The 8,821-nt window shown below is 47.1% G+C and overlaps 1 long non-coding RNA gene across 1 annotated transcript in view; it reads right to left on the reverse strand.

The window, feature by feature from the left end:
* Window positions 1-8,821, reverse strand: part of LOC112551291 — a 15,018-nt gene that overhangs the window by 5,624 nt on the left and 573 nt on the right. The window contains exon 2 of the long non-coding RNA XR_003095568.1: window positions 3,871-3,984. This is a non-coding gene — a long non-coding RNA (uncharacterized LOC112551291). The remainder of the gene's footprint in view (window positions 1-3,870; window positions 3,985-8,821) is intronic.

Below are 8,821 nucleotides of genomic sequence, written 5' to 3' on the forward strand. Positions count from 1 at the left end.
GCGGGGGGGTTGGGGCAGTGGTATGGGGAGCAATGGCTTCACGGGAGAGTACAGCCACAACAAATTTTGTCGTAGCCCTCTGTAGCTCCCCCTCCCAACACCACCGCCACCTGTTTCAGCACAGCCCCGACCCAGCCCCCCGTCAGGAAGAAGCCGGTGCAGCTCCTGTCCCCAAACCTGCAGCGGCAGCCTGCCCTTGCCTTGTGCACAAATCTGGGGGTACATGTCTCCCATACCCCGCTGGGGTGTACGCAGCAGTGGGAGCTGCCCCTTCCAACCTGCCCTTCCCCAACGAGCTGCCTGTGGCTGTCCTGCACCCCACCCTGTCCCGGCTGGGCAGTGGCTACCCATGCCCCTGCCTCTGCCGCTCCTTCAGTCCCAGCCCCACTCCCTCCCTCACTATGGCCTTGACCTGCCCCCTCCATACCCCTTCCCCCCCTTAGACTTACCAGCTGAATGGTACTCTCCAAGCTCCTGGGCTGCATAACAGCTATCGGATCGGTATTGGTTGATATGGCTGGTTAATCATCAGCCATCGGTTCTGCCCCAAACAATATTTATTGGTGCACCCCTGCTCACTATAGCTTGTACCACAGTAGAAAACTTGAGAGATGCAAGGTGAATTGGCTCTGTTTGAAAAACAGGCAGGTCATGGTATGTGCCGTTCCCAGGTACAGAAAAAAAAAGTGCAGAACATTGTTATCTCGGGCATTTGTAGCTTTGTGTACTACACTTGAAATGACAAAATATGCATTGGCAGAATATGAATCAGACTGAAGATCCAAAGCTATGACTCCTGCTGGTTGATCTGGGTGAAGATTGTTTGCATATGGGAAACTCTCAGCATTTAGTACATATTTCTTCAAGTAGTACCTTCATTTAAGGTTATCAACAGGGCTGGCCCAAAGTTTTTTCCCCTGCAAGTTATAGTTTTGGGGCCCCCTGATGTGGAGAAGCTGTCAGCAGTGCAGGGGGAGAGTGGCAAGCACCTGCAGAAACCGGTGGGGGTGGCAGCGGGGGTGGTGCCAGAGTGTCCACAGCTGCAGGGTGTGGGGTCCTCTGTGGCCTTGGTTGCGGAGGCCTACTGCAGCCTCAGATTTCAAAGGATAGGACGGGACAGCCCTGGTTATCAGTTTTCTCCAGAGGAATGCTGTCGGCCATGAATGCCTCCACTAGTGCGAATGTAGCCTTTCTTCTTGTCAAACTGCTTTCAGTGGTTCTGTTAAAGATTGAGGACATAGTTCTTTGTTTCTTGCTCTAACCTTCAGGCTCTGCAGCAGCCTTTTGTTTTATATGCAATTCAGACTCTAAATGCCAATCAGTGCTGTTTTTCCTCGATGCATCCGGGGTCACGATCCACAGTGAACAAAATAATTTACCACCATCTCCATGCAAGGTTCCTACAGGGAGCTTCCTTACATGGTTCTGAGCTGAAATGTAATTAGCTTTCTTGGATTTCTTTTCATTCAGCATCTTCAGATTGCAGCATTGCATGTGGCTTCTTAAAAGAAGGGGTCAAAACTCTTTCACTTTCCTGACTAGAGCCTTCACTGTGTCTATGTCACCAGCTCAGCGTCTACAGTAGCACTCTCTCAACCCACCTGCTCAATGCCTGCAGGAATTGCCATGCTTTCTTTGTATTCTGCTAAGCTTTTATTTTATTTTATTTTTTCCACTGATTCCACACAAAATTGTGGGAAATGTATTTTTCGTGGTAATCGCAGCAAATGCCGTTTTTCATAGTTTCCATGCAAATCGCAAAACCACAATTTAAGTAGGTCCCTCTACATTTGCTCACACCTCTCCAATTGGATTTCACTGTTGAGAGTAGTTGTGTAGGAATTTGCATCTGGTTCCACCATCAAGCTGAAATCTGACTGATTGCTGGTTCATTAGCAGAGCTGCAAATATAGCAGATGACAGTTTATCAGCTTTCTTCTGTAGAGTATGCATGTTCAGAGTATTTCAAACTCCTAAAGTCACAGAAAAGTCTTCACCTCACTTATCAAACATTTCAGTGTCCTCCCTTACTGTTTATATTCTGGCTTTATTTCTTTTGCGGATGTTGCAGCATTGGGACACAAAACCTGTTTTTGTGTCCCAAAGCTAAGGCATCTTTGCCATATGTTAGGCACTTCTTCTGTCTTACATCCTGTTTCCCTTAGTACCAGCACTGGACCCTGGGGACCACATTTTCAGTAGTCCCATCTTTGTTCTGGCTCCCGGGTCTCTTCATATTGACCCTGTGTATTTGTTCTACACCAGCAATTGTTGTGATTCTTCCCTTAACTGATTCAGCTGCTTGTAAAATTTGGACACTTGCCCAGAGGCAGATCAGCCTCTCTAAACAATCTCTTCCCTAGGATAGGATCAGATGTCCCACAAATCATTCTGTCTCTAATAAGAGAGTTTGTTATGGTCCCCAAATTATACTGGATGCCAATGTTTTCAGCTCTGTAACATAATTATCTATTCCTCTTCTAAATCCTGATTCCCGGTTTAAAAAAAAACAACCCACTGTGCAACCCCCCACCTCAAAAGCCACCCCCTGCCCAAAAGAGTACCTTTCCACAGTCTCACTTTTAACTTAATGTTTACTTATCAAAAGCCCTCCTCAGCTGCTCTGACATATTAGGCCCCTCAGAAGTGTTGCATTCACTTCTATGCCCTTTGTCCCAATGAGGTAATGAGAAAGATTTATCTTTATTTTCTCATCTTGTCCAGCAGTCAGCCATGTGTATGTTTAGCTCTTCCTTCCAGTGCTTCCATGCTGCTCCCAGGTTTCTTGATAGAAATCCAAATATGCAAGGGGTCTGAGGCCCTCCATGCTGCCTGCTTTCTTCCCTGTGTGGGTGATGCTTCAAATCACACATTCTTCACTGTGGTTCTCATCTGCTGCCACCGTGTTTCATGCAGACAGCTCTGTGCAGTTATAAAGTAACTCCATTTGGATTGCAAGAACTTGGATCTTCATTAGAAGAGTGGTCTGCTCGGTGCTGCTGTTTGCAGCCATGTGGTGCAGCACGTGCTCAGAGCCATCCCCAAATCCTCCAAGAACACAGAGCTTCATGGTGTTACCTTGCAAATGATCCCCAGTTAAACTCGTGTTCCAATCTGCAGGGACCTGCAGGTTGTTCAGCTAACCACGACAACCCGTGAATTTGGCTGGCCCCTTGGGTCAAAAAGGGGGATTAAGAAAATAAAGCAAAAAATAAAAAGCAACAAAACAATACTGGTTGGGAACCAATCTCTTTGGCTGATTTCCCCTCTGCCTTCCCTTTAGTGTAAATGGCATTTTCAGGCCTATCCCAATAGCACCTTTAATGGAATTTCACCAGGGCAGAATGAACATGAGCTGTTTCAAAACTAGGAATTAAAACATAATTAAAATGACAGTAAATGAGCATTTAACCACAATAGCATTTCTGGGTGACACTATTTTACATTGCTGTTCAAGTAAAAGTCTATTAGGACTGCAGAGGGATCAAGAAGTGAAGACATGGGTAATTTTAGCTCCTTGCACATCATGTAACAGTGGAGAATAATTTTACTATTTACCTGCACAAAGCTTAGGAGTGTCAATTAGAGATAAAAATATATATTTAAAAGAAGGTAATAGGTGTAGCCAACTCCTGGCACACACGGGTTTTTTGCTTGGAATGTATGCTTCAGGGCAAATGGTGGGGAAGGGGTCGGGGTGCGCTGCCACGACAAGGATCAGGCCCTCACAGCTGCCCTGTCAGGTGTCCCTGGCATGCCAACACCTTATAAGTCAAGGTTGCATGCATTTTTAGCACCCTGACCAGAAATGTTTCTGACCCCTGTAACAGAGTATTACTCCAGCTCTTCCCAATAATCAAAAAAACTTACCTAGTGCAATTGCTAAGACCCAAATGATGAGAAGGAGCAGAATTATACTGACAATGTAGATGCAGTTGCTCTTCCTTTCTGGGCTCTTAAAGTCCTGTAGGAATGACCGCTTATCTGAAAGAAAAGTGGTGAATTTAGGATTATCACACTGAGAAACAGGGATGTAAATGAGATGCAAGGAATAGGATGCAAGTAATATTTAAGCAATAAAGACAGGTATGTGTGTACAGGAAGCCTGAAACAATGGCCCCGAGAACTAGAAACTCCCCCACACTGCTTATAGTCAGCCCTAATTAATGTACGATTCCCAGGGGAATGTAAATCTGCATGAATTATCAAGTAGTGATCACTTATACAGAGTTAATAATTGAGAGAGGCGGGGAGAGGGGGGGCAGCACTAGTAGAGAATCAGAATTATGGTGAATTCATCCACACTGGCTAACAGACCACAGTTTTCTATAACTCCATCAGATGACACTTTAACCATCTCAGTTAAATTAACCACTAACCATTTCATTGCTATTTCATCGAAGGCCTTGTGGAAGATACTCATGACCACTAAGCAGTCAAAAGCTGCTGAAGGAGAAAAACACTAAGGAAAGACAGGAGATACTCAAATATCGGGAAGGCTAAAGGAACAGGGAAAGTGAAGTAAGGAAAGACAAAGAAAAGAAAGGGGAAAAATACCAGTGGTACTAAAGGGAAGTGAATGTGCACCTATCATTACAACTACACCTTTGGTAACTGCACAGAAACCATGTCCTGCATTGATTTCTGTGCAAACCTCACACTGACATGGGTATGAATTTAGTTGTAAAATTAGTGAATGAAGTTTATGCTCCAGTCCATGAGCCATAACAAAAAAATCAAAATAAAATGAATCTCTTGCCACACAAGAAATTTGCCATTTCTACTGTATATTCATTTTTACATCTTAATAGAAATATTTCAGGTTGGGAGATGACTTTACAAAGTCCCTTCCTTTCATCTAAATAAAAATTAGCCATTGAAGTTTAAAAAGATGTTTAAAAAATAACATGCACAATAAGATGACTAGAAGTCCCTTCTTAGGTCTAATGTAACCTAAAGAAATTAAAAACATATTTACAGTCCCTGAAGTAGCAACACTGTAGACAAGGTTCCTAGAGCTGCAGAGCCCTTATCATGCGAGAGGCTGTGGGTGGATCCCTGCACTGCATGGTGCCCCACTGAAGGCAGGGTTGGCTTACAGGGAATCATCTCCCTGATGGGGGCCTGTGCCAGTGAGACCTTCGGGAAATTTTAAAGCTGAATATTCAGGCTCACTGAAGAGATTTTTCCACCTCTCCTTCAAGCACACTGTAGTCTAACCAAGAGCAAAGAATTCCATACTGGATAAGCCGGATATAACCACCAGCCACCCACCCAAGATCAAACCTTCTGTTCCTGAGCAAACTACAGACCAGTAGAAACTGAAGCAAATACTGAAGGAAGGAAACAAAACAAGAACCACCCAGTGTAATACAGTTTGGTCAGGACATGGGATAGAAAGTACATTAGTAGTGCTAACTTGACAATTTCTGGAAGATAGCAGGACATCAAGAGAATGTCACCAGTGGGGCAGACACCATCCTGTTGCTAGTTCTCCATGTTATCCAATGAATATGAAATGCAAAGTGCAGAAAATCTGTGGGGGATCTGGGGCTGGAACTTCTTCCCTTCCAGAGCATGTGACCATGTCACTAACCTATGCCACCTCATAGGTGCCCAGTGGGGCAGCTTCAGGAGTAGGCCTGAGTTGCCCAGTGGGGCAGCTTCAAGAGCAGGCCGGTTAAATTGTTGGCCATTTCTTGGGAAATGAGAGGTGCAAATTCAATGAGCCTGAAATATTTTTATCTTTCAATGAGCCTGAAGTTGGTTCCTTATTCCCAGTTCCTTATTCCTTGTTCCCGGTTTCTTATTCCCGGTTCCTGCTTCCTTTTTCAAAAGCTAATCTAGATCCAATAAAAGCTTGTTATTAATGAATTACACATTCTAAAGAGAGAGCACTTCATTAGCAAGGTAGATATACTAATTAACATGTAAAATAATATCCAACATCAAATACAGAACCCGAAATGAAGCTCAGATTAGGAAGCGATTATGGGGCAAAATACTTCTTGGGCCACCCCAAACTTCCTGTCTATGCCACTGGAGGACTGTCCCAAAGAACCCTGACCGCAGTCCTGCGCGGCCCAAAGCACAGTTTGGCCGTGCCAGGCTACCAACTGACAGCCCCCACGCCCACTCTACTAAGTATAATGGGGCTTGAATAAGGAACTGGGTTTGGGCTGGGATTATAGCTAGAAATCCTTCTTGGGCCACCACAGACTACATCTCTGTGCCACCAGGGGACACTCATGAACGTATCTAACTGGAGACTTGCCTGACCCAAAGCATGGTTTGGCTGTGCCAGGCTGCCAACTGACAGTACCCCAGCCACTGTGCTAAGTATGTGAACCTGAGGAAGAAACAGGCTTTTGGGCTAGGATTACAGCTAGAAATCCTTCTTGAGTCACCCCATGGCATACCTCTGTGCCACCGGAGGACTCTCATGGACGTCTCTGACCAGAGACTTGCTTGGCCCAAAAGGCGCTTTGGCCATGCCCAGCTGCTATCTGACAGCACCCCAGGCACTGTTCTAAGTAAAATGGCTTGAATAAGGCACTGTTTTTTGGGCCGGGATTAGAGACGAAGTCCTTGTTGGACCACCCCACTCTGACTCTGTGGCACTGGGTGACTCTCCCAGGCATCCCTGTCCAGAGTATTGTCTGGCCCAAAGCAGGGTTTGGCTCTGCCACGCTGCCAACTCAGAGCCTCTCCCCGCCTCCCCCACCACTCCTCCCAGCAACTGTACTAAGGACAATGGCTTTAATGAGGAACTCTTTCTGAGCTGGGATTAGAGATGGAAATCCTTCTTGGCCACCCCACACTATGAGTCTGTGGCACCGGTAGACTGCCCTGGACATCCCTGACCAGAGTCTTGCCCGGCCCAGAGCATGGTTTCTTCATGCCATGCTGCTAACTGCAGCCCCACTCCCCCCCCCAGCCCACTAATATAATAAAAGGCTTAGTCTGTCTGTCTGTGTGTCTGTCTGTATGTCTGACTGTCCATAATGCTTCTAGCCAACTGCGCGTGCACCCCCAAGAGGGCGGGTGGCTATTGGCTGGGTGGCACACATTGCATGGGCCCAAGTTTGCACCGCTGCCGGGGAATTTTGGCGGTGGGGAATGTGCCCCAGCCGCCCAAGGGCCCCCGGCCTCCCTGCCTGAGGGCAAATGGGGTATTGCACTGGCTGCCCATCCTGGATGCCCCCCAGAACAACCAGCAGCCAGGGGGAGATGGGGGGCAGGCAGACCCAAAGTGGCTGGGGAGGGAGGAGGGGAGCAGGGTCAGACCTGAAGTGGCGGGGAGGGGGTGGGAGTGGGATCTAACTGAAGTGGTGGGAGGAAGGAGGGGATTGGGCTTGGATCCAAAGTGGGGAGGGGGATGGGGTCAGACCCGAAGCACTGGAGGGGAGAGGACATTATTTAGGTCCATATATTTAGCACAGTGGCTGGGGGGCTGTCAGTTAGTACCCTGGCAGAGACAAACCGTGTTTTGGGCCAGGCAAGTCTCTTGTCAGAGATGTCCAGCAGAGTTCCCTGGTGGCACAGAGGTGTGTCACAGCATGGCCCAAAAAGGATTTCTAAGTATAATCCCAGCCCAAAAGCCAATTCCTTATTCAAGCCAATGCATTTAGTACAGTGGGAGTGGGGGGCTGTCAGTTGGCAGCCTGGCATGGCCGAGCCACGCTTTGGGTGGGCAAGATGCTGGTCAGAGATGTCCAGGAGAGTGTCCTGATGCCACAGAGTCATAGTGTGGGGTGGCCCAAGAAGCATTTCCATCTCTAATCCCACCCAAGAAACCAATATCTAATTCAAACCCATATACTTAGCACAGGGGCTGGAGTGCTGTCAACTGGCAGCCTGGCTCAGCCAAACCGTGCTTTGGGCTGGTCAGGTCTCTGGTCAGAGATGTCCAGGACAGTCCCCCGGTGCCACAGAGGCATGGCATGGGGTGTCCCAAGAAGGATTTCTAGCTATAAATCACAGCCCAGATTCTAGTTCATTATTCGGGTCTATATACTTATCACAGTGGCAGCGGTCCTGACAGTTGGCAGTCTGGCACGACCAAACCATGCTTTGGGGCCAGCATGTCTCTGGTCAGATGCGTCTGCGGGAGTCCCTTGGTGGCGCAGAGATATTCTGGTGGGTGGCCCAAACAATTTTTAGCCATAATGCTAGCCCAAAAACCTGTTCCTTATTTGAGCCATTATACTTAGTAGAGCGGGCATAGGGGCTATCAGTTGGCAGCCTGACACGGCCAAACTGTGCTTTGGGCCGGGCAGGACTGTGGTCAGGGTTCTTTGGGACAGTCCCCAGGTGGCATCGAGAGGAAGTCTGGGGTGGCCTAAGAAGTATTTTGCCCCATAATCACATCCTAATCTGAGCTTCATTTAGGCCTCTGTACTTGATGTGGGAAATTATTTTACATATTAATTAGTACATATGCATAACTAATGAAATTCTCTCTTTAGGATTTGTAATTCATTAATAACAAGCTTTTATTGGGTCTAGATTAGCTTTGTAAAGGAACTGGGAACCAGGAATAAGGAGTAAGGAACTGGGAATAAGGAACAGGGAACCAGGAATAAACAACCAACTTCAGCCTCGTCAAATTCAACCCCCACCCCCGGGGTTGAGGGACACCTAGAACCAAGGGCTTCTACTTCCTGGCCAGTGCCCTAACCCTTAGACTATGGGACTAAAACACAGAAGCACTCTCCTCCTCTCCCATCTTTGTAATCCTGGCTATAGGCAGAAGCAAAGTCTGAACAGTGCCTAAGTGACAAAAATCACACACATTACTTGGCTATGTAAATACCACTAG

This window comes from Alligator sinensis, unplaced genomic scaffold (assembly GCF_000455745.1).
Source record: "Alligator sinensis unplaced genomic scaffold, ASM45574v1 scaffold148_1, whole genome shotgun sequence".
NCBI lineage: Eukaryota > Metazoa > Chordata > Crocodylia > Alligatoridae > Alligator > Alligator sinensis.